The following is a 15,099-nucleotide window of genomic DNA, read 5'->3' as shown; positions in this document are numbered from 1 at the left end:
CGAACATGACTAAAAATTTTTAAGTAGTAGCCCACCTGTTCTATTGATTGAGGATATTTGCGATATAATTTAGTGCAAGAGCATAGATGGTTTTGCTCCCAAGATACTCACCATACATATTTCCTTGAGTAGAAACATAGCTTTTTGAAAAGTCACTTGTGGCTTCATAAAAGAGGTGACTCCCCCATCATAGGGATCATCTATTTGTTATGCTCGTGCAAGACTTAGTATATCACATCCTTACCTGCCACGGCGGGATTCATAAGTTATGTAGTACCAAAGTCGAAGAAATATCAAGATGTGGGCTAAATTTATCACAACTGGCCATTTGACCTTAGGGATAAAAAGTGTTTGAAGTGTTTTTCGTTTTAGTCAAGACCAAGTGCAAATTGAGTCGACTTCAGGCTTTGGAAATACACCTTAAAATACATCTAAAGGAAGGGTCATATAAAATTCCAAGGATTGGGTTGATCTAGACCCATACTCATTTGTGCCTTTTAGGCAACATTCTTGTGTTTGTGTGCTTGCTTTATTTTCTTGTAAAAGAAACATCAAAAGAAAAATCAATTCCAAAACAAAGTATTCATCCAACCAAACATTTTTCAAAACAACCAAAAATATCAAAAACAAAGTGTAAAAAACAAAGAATCAAACTTTATGACCATTCTTCACATCTTGCGAAAAAAGAAACGTCATCAAAATATCAACTTGAAAAGAAGACCATTGAGCTCAAAAGCTTTGATCAAAAGGAGGAAATTCTTCTATCTAAATAGACAAATCTTTGTCTCCCATAGAGTTTTTCTGTGTCACATGCGTCTCTACCTTCAAGGCAAAACAAACGAATTTGATTCAGAGTCATTGAACCGCAGAGCTTTTATGCAATATAGAGCTTTGAGTTATCACAAAAACCAAGGAGGTAAGATTAATCCCAACTTTTTCCCAAACATCTGTATCACATACAACGTAGCTCACGAAATACCACAAACACCTGAAAGGGAAGAGGTAGAGTTTGTCCCATTTATGACACAAAGCTTTTATTGAAGTTAAAAACATTCTCATCCATTATCTCACTCATACATCATCACTTCATCATCAATCCGTTCCAACTCTCAAAACATTAAGAGGTTCTTATCCCAAGTTCTCTTTTTAGATATTGCTTGAATCAAACACATCACATCCCCTTTTAGATTGTTTCTACATCTAGGATAAGCTCATCCTAAGAGACACATCTACGTAGGTTAAAACTAGTTAATGAGTGAATCCTCTCATTACTAGGTAGTTAAATCTGTAACACATCTTAGATTTCTCTAAACCTTATCACATCCAACCTTATCAAAAGCAAACAAGCAATTCAAAGAAGGAATTTCGGTTACATCCACCTTTAAGTGCTAGAGATCCACATGCAAAACACTTCACCAACCATCAATCTTTCATTTCATCAAAAACTCATCATCATTTTCACACAACTTCAACAAAAGCTTGTAAACAAAATGGCCCAAACCCAATCATAGTCAAGGCAACGAGAAATAGAAATGGAAGAAGAAGAAGAGGAAAATCTCAATTAATTTCAAGAAGCACTTGGAGGAAATGCAAATGACGAAAACCCAAGTACTCCCACTCCTGCAACAATAGAAAGGGCCCAACATAACCCTCTCTTTAACAGACTTTTTGATGAAATACTCAAGAGCAATGCGGATGCTCACTTTTTAAAGCTCGCTCAAGAAGGAGCAAAACTCCCCTCTGACTTTGATCTTGCCCAATTAAGATAAGCATCAGAATGACAAAGTCACCATGAAGAGGAAAGAGGTAGAGATCCCATCAGATATAACATTCCTCGAGGTAACCCACCACCTCCTCCTCCAAAAGAAATGGAGATGTTGCAGCAACAAGTCGAGAATCTCGCCCAACAACTTCATAGTGGTGTCAAAACTAACCAATTCTCACTCAACAACATCTGTCCCTATCCTTTTGATAGGAATCTTTATATGCCACCCTTTCCACGAGGATTTGAAACACCCAAATTCAAAAAATATAGAGGAAAGGGATATCCTCGTGATCATGTCAGAGAATTTCATTTCGCTTGCCTTGAAGTGGCATGTGAAGACACATACCTAATGCACCCTTTTCCCCAAAGCTTGGGCAGAACAACCACATCATGGTTTTCGCGACTATCAGGTGGCATTAGAACATTTGAGGAACTCATCTAGAAGTTCCTAGCTCATTACTCTCATAACATTGAACGCGACATCACCATGGCTGATCTGTGCAACACTAAACAAAAACCAGGTGAACTATTCTCAATATTCCTACAACGATGGCGTCAAATGTCTAGCAGATGTTCTCTTCAGTTACCTGAACGAGAACTAGTGGAAATATTCATTTCCAACTTAAACGAAGAAATGAAATTTCACCTGGATGTCAAAGACACAAACTCTTTTAATGATATGATCACCAAGGGTTTGAAATGTGAATGGGCCCTCATTAAGAAAGGACTTCTCAAAATCTATAATGAACCAAAGGATAGTCTTCGCCCATGCTTTAATAGTGATAAACCAAGCTTTTGGAACAAAAATAAGAATATCGTCAATGATGGGGTTGTGGATGCCCGGACTATAAAAAGTGCACAACCTATCGTTCGGTTTGCAGGATAGAATCCTCCACCTCAGAATAACACAAATGTTCCTTCAAATCAAGGTCGCATCACATCTCATGATGAACCTAGACCTTGTCATCAAAAACAAAAACAAACATACACTCCCTTAGGGAAACCCATTGAAACAGTATTGCGACAGCTCATTTCTCAAAATTTGGTCACTCTACCTAAAACATCAAACTATGAGCCTCAGGTCAAACCTACATGGTGGCGAGATACTGAACACTGTGATTTCCACCAAGGGAGAGGACACAAGACAAGTAATTGTCACCGATTGAAAGATCTTATTCAGGATCTTATTGACCAAGGTGAAATTGAAATCGAAGGACATGACCCAAAAACAACAAACAATGATCATCTGATGTTCAAAAATCCACTTCCATCACAAGATCAAAGGGGTCCTTCCACTTCCAAGTGAGGCACTGATACCACAGATTATACGCAGGCTACATATAATTACACTGTAAATCACCTGTATGATGCCAATGCACAAGTTGCAACTATAACCATCAAAAATCCCAACTCCAATTGCAATGTTGTCACACGTCGTGGCAAGGTTACCATAAAGGCAGCTCCACAAGGCACCACCTCCATACCAAAGTAGTACAATCTTGTGGAACAATTAGACAAAATGCCTGCGCTTATATCCATTTTAGAGCTATTACGCCTATCGCCATCTCATAAAACAATCTTGGATCAAGCACTCCAAGAGGCGTCAATCCCTGCAAACCTGAATACAGACCAATTTCAAGCCATGGTTGGAAGTCTAAAGTCATCACCTTGTCTCACTTTTTCCGAAAGTGACAACTCTTCCTTCCAGCAACCTCATAATGCTTCGCTACACATTGAAGGCTTTATCAACCAGCATAGGATCAAGCAAGTCTTGATCGATAATGGAGCAGGCTTGAATATTTGTACACTACAGTTGGTCATAGCATTGGGATATGTCATAGAATCAGTGGATCCTCGCAAGAAGATCACAATCAAAGCCTATGACGATGCAGAGCGTTCATCCAAAGGAGCGGTGGTACTACCAATCTGAGTGGGCCCTGTGGTAAAACACATCATCTGTCAGGTTCTGGACCTTCCTCTGCCATACAATCTATTGTTAGGAAGACCTTGGATGAATGTCATGCAAGCCGTTCCATCTACCTACCATCAATATATCAAGTTCCCACATAACGATGTAGAGATCACAATCCTGGGCGATGCAAATCCTTTTGCGTATTGCCATAATATCAGCCATCAACCAGAGATTACCGTTCCTAATAATAGAGAAGCCATTTCCTCCACCTCCTATATAAGTCCTGCCTCTCTAGCTAGTTCAAACACTGCTATACCAAAGCAAGAAAAGCTTAAAATGAAAATAGCAGAGGAAGGTCCTTGGGAATACAACTTGAGTCAACTCTTTTGTGTGGGACAAATTCCCACTTCTCCTAGAACACATGGTAAACCATAGCAGTTACTCCAGCAACCACTAATCATGCCAGCATGTGCTTTGATGCCTTTCATCCTTGGAAAGAGTCAAGAAGAAGAAACCCAAGATGAGGACTTAGCGGAATGGATCTATAAAGATCTCATCACCATTGATATACCGCAAGTTAAGCTTCCTACGGATTAGTATGGCAAAGGTTTCCTCATTATACAAAGAATGGGGTATGATGGTCAGAGTGCTTTGGGATATTGCAAACAAGGACGACATGAACCTCTACTGCCAAAATTAAAGCCCAAAGGTAATATAGGCCTAGGCTTTGAAAAAGAGATCTTTCCTAAACTCAAATTCAAAGGAAAACCCAACAAACCATTATGTCAGCCTACTGCAAAAAGGACACCTTTCATTATCAAAGCAGCATCAAACACCATCACAACTGTCCCACTGAGGCTCAAAATCCCAACACCACCATCTACAATACCAATCATCCCACCAAGTGAACCAGTAATCCCATTCGTAGTAGCAATAACATCAATAGCACCATTAGCAGCAACAACTATATCAGAACCCGCAGCAGCATCTATGACACCAGCAGTTCCAACAAAAGCAACTGAGTCAACACTACCGATACTCCCCGTATTGGATTCCTTAATCCCCATCAACCTTCCTGTAGCACCGATCACTAAAAAGCTACATCACCCAATCACACCTATAGTATTTAACTCAAAGGACATCCTAGTATGGTATAGTAATTGGATGCTAGAAAGTGACTCAAAGATTGACTCACATGAGTGGGAATTTGATTCTGTCCAGCTTAATACTTCAGATGAGGAAGACACATCACTACCTCCACCACACAAAGACATCCATGTTTATGGAGAAGCACAGATAAAGACTTCTTAAGTTCCTGAGCTGGAAACATCTTCCACAGACCCTACATCTCATTCTACGCCTGATTCTAATAGGGAGAGTACCATCAACGACCTTCACCATAACATCTTAACCCTTTTTGATACATCTAACGCACTTAACCTAATCAATGAAGTAATGCTCATTATTCACCCTGAACTCATCGAATGGAACCAACCATATCCCCCATGTCTTGACTTCTTCCAAAACGATGAGGTCATCATTGAATTTTTGGAATTAAGGGATAACCTACCAAGCAGGGATCACAAAGTTGGATTCGCCATAGAACTAAATAGCACAACATACTTCGAGGCGGATGCCAAACCTTTCAGTTGCAAAAATATAACAATAAAACATGGATCTTCCAGTGAAAACCACACCGTGGCACTGTTTGATCCAACAAAAGTAAAAAGAAAGAGTGTATCCAACGGTGAAAACCTCTTTGAGGCACCTGAGGATGAAGGGTTTGACATGCTCCCTGCTAGTACACAACAGGAACGATCAACGATTCTCATCGAGGAAACCCAAGAATACAATGTGGGGACTCCTGAAAATCCTCACCTCATACATCTGGCATCTCTTCTCACTCCAAAAGAACAGCCTAAATTTATAGAGTTCTTTCAAAAGCGTCAAATCAACATTGCATGGTCATATGCAGACATGCCTGGGCTTGATCCTGATTTAGTCATGCATCACCTCACCGTAGCAGAAGAAGCCAAACTTGTCAAGCAGAAGCTTCGTAAGATGCATCCTCAGATTGCAGTACTAGTCAAAATAGAACTCAAGAAACTCCTAGATGTTGGTTTCATTAGACCAATTGATTATGCAGAATGGATCTCCAACATTGTGCCTGTCGGCAAACCAAAAGGGGGCATCCGCATTTGTACTGACTTCAGAGATCTGAATAAGGCCTATCCTAAGGATGACTTCCCCCTACCAAATATCGACATCATAGTGGATCTAACAGCGGGACATGCCATGCTTTCACTCATGGATGGCTTTTCAGGATACAATCAAATAAAGATCGCACCAAAAGATCAACATAAAATAGCCTTCACATGTCCATGGGGCACATATTGCTGGAATGTAATGCCTTTCGGTCTCAAGAATGTAGGAGCAACCTATCAACGAGCAATGACCACCATCTTCCATGACATGATGCATACTATGATGGAAGATTATGTTGATGACTTACTAGCAAAATCACTCACCAGAGAAGGGCATCTCAACATATTAGATAAAATCTTTGATAGACTGGAACAATACCATGTTCGACTCAACCCAAAGAAATGTGTCTTTGGAGTAACCTTCAGGAAGCTTCTAGGATACATTGTCTCAAGCAAAGGTATTGAGGTCGACCCAGCAAAGGTAAAGGCAATCATGGACATGTCACCACCAAAGAATATCAGTTAGCTAAGGACATTACAAGGGCGGCTTCAATCCATCCGAAGATTCATTGCACAATTGGCTGATAAGTGTCACCCATTCACACACCTGCTACACAAGAACATCCGCTTTCAATGGGATGCTAGATGCCAGCAAGCATTCCAGATGCTCAAAGACTATCTCATGAATACACCATTGCTGATCCCACCAAATCCAAGTAGACCGTTATTACTCTATATCTCAGCAACAAGTACAACATTGGGTGTACTACTGGCACAGCATAATGCAGAAGGGAAAGAGTGTGTTGTTTACTACATTTCTCGAACATTGGTTGGCTATGAACTTAATTACACACCTATTGAGTGAGCTTTCTTAGCAGCCACTAAACTGAGGCACTATCTGTTAACACACAAGGTACAACTAATTGCAAAAATTGATCCACTCAAGTATTTACTTAGCAAAGCAGCATTGACAGGTCGCTTGGCCAAATGGGTGATGATTCTAAGTGAATTTGACATCGAATACGTGGACCGTAAAGCTATCAAAGGACAAGTTATTGCAGATCAGTTGGCCGATGCACCCCTCATAGGTGATCATCCTCTCATTTCCAATTTTCCAGATGAAGAGATATTCATGATCACAACAGCACAACCATGGAAACTATACTTTGATGGTTCATACACTAGGCATGGCTCCGAGGCAGGCATTATGTTTATCACACCTCAAGGTGACAGCATCCTGAAGTCTTATAGGCTCACATTTCCATGCACCAACAACATAGCAGAGTATGAGGCCTTGATCAAAGGACTCAAGCTAGCCGTATAATGGAAATTACAAGAACTACAAGTATATGGCGACTCCCAACTGGTCATTCGACAAGCAACAGATGAATATCAGACCAAGGATGATAAACTCATGCCATATAAGAAAATGGTGGACAATCTAAAGGCATCATTTACTACAATTACCTTTGAGCAAATACCAAGAGATCAGAATCGAGCTGCTGATGCCATGGCTACCATCGCATCTCTCCTAGATCTTCCACAGAATTCAACATGCTATGAGTTCTTGGTAGAATAGCTTTGGATCCCCGCTTATGATATCCCTGAATTCGAGATGATATGTCACCTTGTCAGTTCTAAATCCCCATGGTACGATGAATTCTACACCTATCTCCGTGATCACACCCTTCCTCCCAACCAATCGAATAACCAACGTAAAACCTTCATTCGCCAAACTGCTTGATATACCATTGTTGCCGAAACCCTATACCGACGCAGTCTTGATGGTACTCTCCTTTGATGTCTAGAACAAGATGAGATAACAAAGGCCTTGGAAGAGGTACATGAAGGAATTTGTGGGACTCACTCAAGTGGTCCGTCACTAGCCAAGAAACTCCTGCGCAATGGATACTATTGGCCATCTATGGAAAAAGATTCCTACTACTTTGTCAGAAAATGCAAGAAATGTCAAGTTCATGGAGACCTGATACATGCACCAGCACAGGAATTGCAACCAATCACGACACCATGGCCTTTTTGTCAATGGGGTCTTGACCTTGTGGGTAAGATTCATCCATCTTCATCCAATGGCCACAAATTCATTATTACCACCACCGAATACTTCACAAAGTGGATTGAAGTTGTTCCACTTACCCAAGTCACCAGCAAGGAGATCGCCTCATTCATCCTCAATTACATCATCTGCCGGTATGGTGTACCCATGTCCATCATCACAGATAACGGTCTTCCTTTCAAAAATCAAGATGTCTGTGAACTTTATGAGAAATTTCACATCCAACACCGCTTTTCCACTCCCTATTACCCACAAGGCAATGGTTAGGCTGAAGCATCGAATAAAAACATATTGAGGATCCTAAAGAAGATAGTCAATGATGTCGGTCGTGATTGGCATGTTCAACTGAATCCAGCACTATGGGCATATCAAACTAGCATTCGAACCCCTACAGGCGCAACTCCTTATTCATTGGTCTATGGTGCAGAAGCTATCTTACTTATTGAGGTCGAGATACCATCTCTACGGGTTTCCTTACACAATCTCATTGATGATGAAGCCTATAGAGTATCCCATCTTCAGGACTTAGAGTTACTTGATGAGAAGCGACAAGCTGCATACAACCATCTCAAAGCTTATCAACAGCGCATGAGCAGAAGCTACAATCACCGAGTTAGACCTCGTACATTTGAGGTAGGTGATCTTGTTCTCCGAGAGAATCCTCGTAACCAGCCAAACAAAGAACATCAAGGAAAGTTTGAATCAAACTGGCTGGGTCCATATGTTGTCACTGCTGTATTTAGGTCTGGGGCATATCAGTTGGCTACTTCAGAAGGAGAACCGCTTGCAGATCCAATCAACAGCATGCACCTCAAACGGTTTTATACCTAAGCAGTACAGAGCATCAGGCTCCCCTACATATCAAAAAAATAATCCAAAAACATTCAAATAAATGTCCTGAAGAAAATACAAAAATGTCAAAAGAATAAAGAAAAATCATGCATCCAAACGGTGAACAAACACTCCGATGGCACCTTGGGTAAGTACGATGGTGAAAACCTGGCAAACAGGCGCCACTCGTAAAGACTATGGCTCCATTATCTTTCAGGCTCATTGCAATCACATTCATACATACACACATCCATCCATCCAAACCATGGCTTGTTATTTGATCTGTAATCAAAGAAAGTACTTCATGCGTCTTGCATCCCGCTTTTTCATAGTCATGTCTAACTTGGGGGCAATGCCCTCAATCTAGTTGATGGAAGTGGATTCTACATTACTTGTGATTCATTCGCTTCATCATTCAAAATTGTCTCACAAAATCCAAAAACATTCAAAAATGTCTCACAAAATCCAAAAACATTCAAAACTGTCTCACAAAATCCAAAAACATTCAAAAAATCACAAAATCCAAAAAACAACGAAAAACATCGAAAATCACACAAAAACATGGCAACACCTTGTACATACTCATCCACACAGATACCAAGCAAACATTGAACAAAATACTCACACAAATGATCACTTATCAAAATTGACCAAAACAATCGACATCAACAATCAAACTGTCTTCAAAAAGGATGCATCCTTCCTTACCGAAACAAAGACAAAAATGACGTTTTCTTTGACAAGAAAATTATGTTAAGCTATCAAATACTTGGTTGATTTGTGAGTAATTCATTCGTTTATCTGTATCAGGATCTTTCAGCCTTATTTGTGTATCATCAGCGCATTATTCTGATGAAGTACTGGGGCATGTACTAATGGTGTCTACGTAGGAAGTTCACTAAGCTACGTGATCATAGGAAAAAATACAGTCATAGATCACTATGGCTTGCTGACTACAACGTATACCTCGACCATATGAGCATGAACCATTACCAAGGATCCATATTCTTTATTCTTTATGTATATACTGTTTGTTTGCAGGTACAATGCTCTTCCTTTGGTTCGTCCTACCTCATCCAAATTAGACCAAGGTTTTATCTCTTATTACGGTATGAACTTGTCTCAGGATATGATCAACCTAAGATCAAGGAGGACGATCCAAGTCATGCATGAATGGAGATGACCCTTGCCTATTCCGCAAGCAATACTTTGGTCGACTTGACTCTTATATCAAGTCATTTGTATTAAACTTGCTATATAAAATCCATGAAAGAAATACTCAGGTCATCTTGAATCATTATGTCAAGATGCTTGTATTCTCTTCCAACATTTTCAAGCTCAATGATGAAAATAGAGCACTATGGATCATCATTTCATCTCATCTATTTATATATTGCATTCCATTGCATATCATCCATCCCTTCACTCATTCATATGTAGGATTTATATGCAAATGTGACCATTAAGCTGGTCTTGGATACAATCACGACCGTGTACTCTGATACATCATCAATGCATCATGCAAAGTCTCAAAAACCTTGCATTCCTCATGGTCATATCATCATTACATTTAGTTGCATTTTGCATTAAGTACATTCATGTCATTTTTAATTAACATTGCATATAGTTCATTTAATTTATTGCCATTAGTCTTCCTTAAATCATTTGCATCATTGCATCATTCATTCATATGATCAAAATTATCATTGATTATATTAAAACCATTTACTATACATTCATTTAGTATCAGTTATCCATTATCATTTTATCATCCTTTATCATCCTTTATCATTTCATACATTCACTTATCTATTCATTAGTTAAAAGGTGCATTCATTCATCCATTATTAAGTATCTTATTCTGCTCATGTTAGGATTCATTTACATTGCATTCATTATCCTTTTTTAATTGCATTAAGGTGCAGTTATTAAAAACCATAAGTTGTAGTATCATAACATTATCCTTTTTTACTTAATCATATTAAGGCATGTAGAATCATAAAACCATTTGTTTCCAAAACATTGGTTCATACCATTTTATATATCCATTATACATATGCATTCATTTAGACATTATCATATAAACATTTGTACTTTACATTTTGTTTATCCATATTACATTCATCTAAAAACATCTAGATACATATCCATACATAACATCATTCATTCAAACATTGCATTAACATCATTGCCTATCATTATCTCATCATTATATCAAAATAGGAAACACCAAAATCCTGTTCATAAATCATCATAAGCATACATCATCATCATGGCATTACATACATAAAGCATTACATCAAAATAAAACGTGCACACATGTATAAACCTGCATTCATATGTCAGTATCTAACATCATAAATCATCATAAAAATATGCATATAGGAATCATCTCATCAATGCATACATGTACATGTATCCATCTAAGCAATAAACTCATAAACTCATCATCCTACATAAACATCCATACATATCAAATGCATATCATCAAAATATGGGATCTCCTCATATATATCATCTCATATATCAGAGTACAATGAAGTCTACAAAATCGGCTACCAAGAGCCATCCAAGATACAGTCCAAAAATAAACAAATGATACAAAACATATATGCAAAAATGCTCTCTCAGATGCCACTCTGACCAGATGTTGTACCACCATCGCCACCTGCTCCCCCACTGGTCCCCGCACCATCCGATCTATCTCTCCGTGGAGGCCCCATCAAACCCCCACTCACTCCTGCATCCCCTGATCTCTCCTGCCATAGAGGACCCATCACACCCCCATTGCTCTGCACCCTCTGTGATCGCTCTGATCTGGCATGTCGCATCTGTGAATAGCTAAGTGCTCGCTGACTAGCTAGCACCACCTACTCATATAACCCCCGCCAGTAGTCTATCTCAGCCTATGCTCGCCAGATCTCCCTCATCACCTCCCCTGTCGGCCCCTGTGCTCCTACTCCAACCCGGACTCTCTCCTGCAGCTCTGCTAATCTCTCCACCGCACTATCCCTCTCCTATAGCACTACAGCCAACTCTGACTCCCATGCAAATAGCTGCACATCCCTAGCTACCACCTTTGCCTCCAAATCCTCCACACGGGTCTGCAAATGTGCTATCATATGATCCCTAAGATCTCCAGTGGCTCCCTCCTCGATATCCATAGCAGCCTCACCTATACCACCCTCTCCAGTAGCTCTCTCCCCTCTGTCCATCAGGATCTCCCTCTCCATACCTCTACCACCCAGTCTAACTCCTCCCTGCATCAGTGGTCCCTATGATATCCGTAGTGAAAGTCCACCTCTCCCTCTCCGCTGAATCCAAATCCCTAACCCACCACCTCCTCCACCACCTCCTCCTCCTCTGTCTCCACCATCTCCTCTCCCTCCTCCACCTGCCCTCGATCCTCGACCTCCTGCCCTCCTCCATCTCCGTCTCCTCTCATCCTCAAAATCGGGCATCGGCTCTGCTGGATTGAATATCCATAGAATCGGATGCGCCGCCTGGTACTGCATATACTCCTCTGATACCCTTGCATCCATGACCCTTGGTCGCATGTCCCAAGGCCTCACCTGCAACGTCCAAAACTTCACCAATGCCTGGTCATACGGAAGCACTAGCCCCCATGCATATCTCTCCCGTATCACCCGAGCATACTCCCCTGATCCACTAGGTAGTCCCTGCTGTCGTCCAAACTACCTCATCACTCTCTCCAGCACCTGTCTCTCTACATGGTACGAGGTCCTCCCAATGAGGAATCGGGTCATGAACACATAGGGTAGTGCCTCCGCATCATCATCCCAGGGCTCACACTCTAGGTATGGTCGCCATATAACTGCATCCAGATCATCTAATGCCCGCCGCCACCACTCTAACTTCCCCAGGTGGGGCTGACTCATCATACCGCTATACATAAACATATATGACTAATCCACTGTGCGGAACCTAAGACTCACTGGTTGAGTCACTAGTAGGTGCTCCCATGCCCAAATATGTAGCAGCGTTACTCCCACTACTAAGGAACCCCTCCCACGGTGAACCACCTCATGAAGCTCCTGATACAGGTGCGCCAGCATGCACGACCCCCAAGCAAATCGGGTCCTCTCGGTAATCATCATCTCGATCACCTGCCCCCAACCCACAGCTAGACCATGTGATCGTCTATCTAGACACAGTAGTCCTCCCACAATGCCTGATAGAACTTCTGGTAAAGGCTCGTATAATGTAGCTATCTCCTCCACACAATAGAGCCATCATCAATGAACACATCCTCATCGAAGAACCTCTGAACCGCTAGAGTCCCCCATGATTTGTCATACGTGACCAGCTCCCCCCGAATCAGAGTACGCAGGATGTGCCACACATCCTCCAAGGTCACTGTCATCTCCCCCTATGCCAAATGAAAGGTGCACGTCTCGTTATGCCACCGCTCTACTAATGCTGTAATCAATCCGTCATTCATCCGAATCACGAGCATGTGCATCACATCATATAATCCAGTCGCAGCAATATAATCAATCTCCACCTCTGTCAACTGATCCCGCAACCCCTGTGTCGTCAGATGTCTCTCATGTAACTGCAACATGCCTAGGTCCTTCTACACATGGGAATCCATCAATCATCATCAATTGTTTTGTTTCAAACTTTCTTAAGTTTAAACCTAGACTATCAACAGATACTTTGATCAAGTATCTTCGGGTCTCAACAGGTAAGCAATCATGGCAACCTAGACTTCAACAGACATTTATCCTAAAAATGGTTTAAGTCTCATCAGGCTACTATGGTTCAAAACAACTCTCACTTCACATCGTCATCCATCCCTCATTGGCATCGGGAGATCTTATTCACGCAAATTGGGGCATCTATTTTATCCTAACACAAAAGCGCTATTTTGTCCACAAAAGCGCTACTTACCTACAATAGCGTTGAAGTCCTAACAAAAGTGCTCAATCAGCTATCCAAAAGCGCTACAATTACAAAAGCACTCAATCAGCTATCCAAAAGCCCTACAATTACAAAAGTGCTAGAACAATAACACAATAGCACTGATTCATAACAATAGCGCTCAATTAGGCACTCAATAGCGCTCATCTATCAAACGTGCCTAAACTAGCCCACAATAGCGCTAAAAATTTCAAAAGCGCTCAAATAGCACATCAATAGTGCCATTGCGGCACAATAGCGCTAGTTAATTGGACAATAGCGCCAAAACATAGTTTCAGTGCTATTGTTCTGACTCAACTTGGACTCCGCAAAAAGCGTATCCAAAATGCAAAAAAATTAAAATTTCAAATTTGCGTACCGCTGGTCCATAGTCGTTTGGCCACTGGAACTGACGAACTCGCTCGAGATGGTGCTCTACTACTGGTACTGGTACTGGCATCCTAACTGCTAATCGCTCCTCTCAAAAGTCACTGTCAGAGTTATAGTTTCACACTGGTCGCGGTCACAAATGATCCTGTTTTCACCCCTTCCTCCCCATTTAAACCCTTTGCAATCACCGTAATTTTCCCCTGCTTGCCGTCGTGGTCCCCGTAAACTTCTCCAGCCTCCCATTTCTCCATTTTACCCCTGATTTCTTCTATTTTTCACCCACATTGCTAACTTCTTCTCTTCTACCACCCTGCCAATTTTCATTCTTTTTCAAAAGATCACCCGATTTTTTGAAAAATTTCGGCCCATCTCTCGAGGGGGCATACCACCCACTAAATTTACATTTTATGGGGCATTTCTTCACACTAGTTTTTCTTTTTTTAAAACGACACGATAAACTGCATCGTCTCAAAGAGGGGCAAATGTAGTCACACAAATCTGTTCAACTTAATTAAATAAATATTTGCTATTTATTTGATTAAAAATACACTAGCCATGAGTTAATTAATTAATATTTAATTAATTCATCTTTAAACATTCTCCTATTAATTAAATAAATTATTCAATTTATTTTAATTCATTCATTAAACCAAGTTCACAAATCAATTAATTAAATAAAATCTATTTATTTAATTAAATCCCCCTATTCCTCTTTTAAATAAATTAAATAAAACATTTATTTAAATCATTTATTCCCCCCCACTTGCATTTTCCTACAAATGCAACTTGCACACATTTATTGAAATAAATTAATTTATTTTAATTAAAAATCCTATTTTCCCTCACCCACCAAATCCAATTGCATTCCTAAACCCCCTTCTAGATTCTTCTAACCCCCTTTCTAATTAGCCTAATCCATCCCCTAATTATTGTCACATTCCTAAGCAACATGGAGTCACTTCTCAAAGACTTCAAAGTCTGTGAAAAGCATTTAATGCTT

This window comes from Cryptomeria japonica, chromosome 10, assembly GCF_030272615.1.
Source record: "Cryptomeria japonica chromosome 10, Sugi_1.0, whole genome shotgun sequence".
Lineage (NCBI taxonomy): Eukaryota > Viridiplantae > Streptophyta > Pinopsida > Cupressales > Cupressaceae > Cryptomeria > Cryptomeria japonica.
This window is presented reverse-complemented; position numbering follows the sequence as displayed.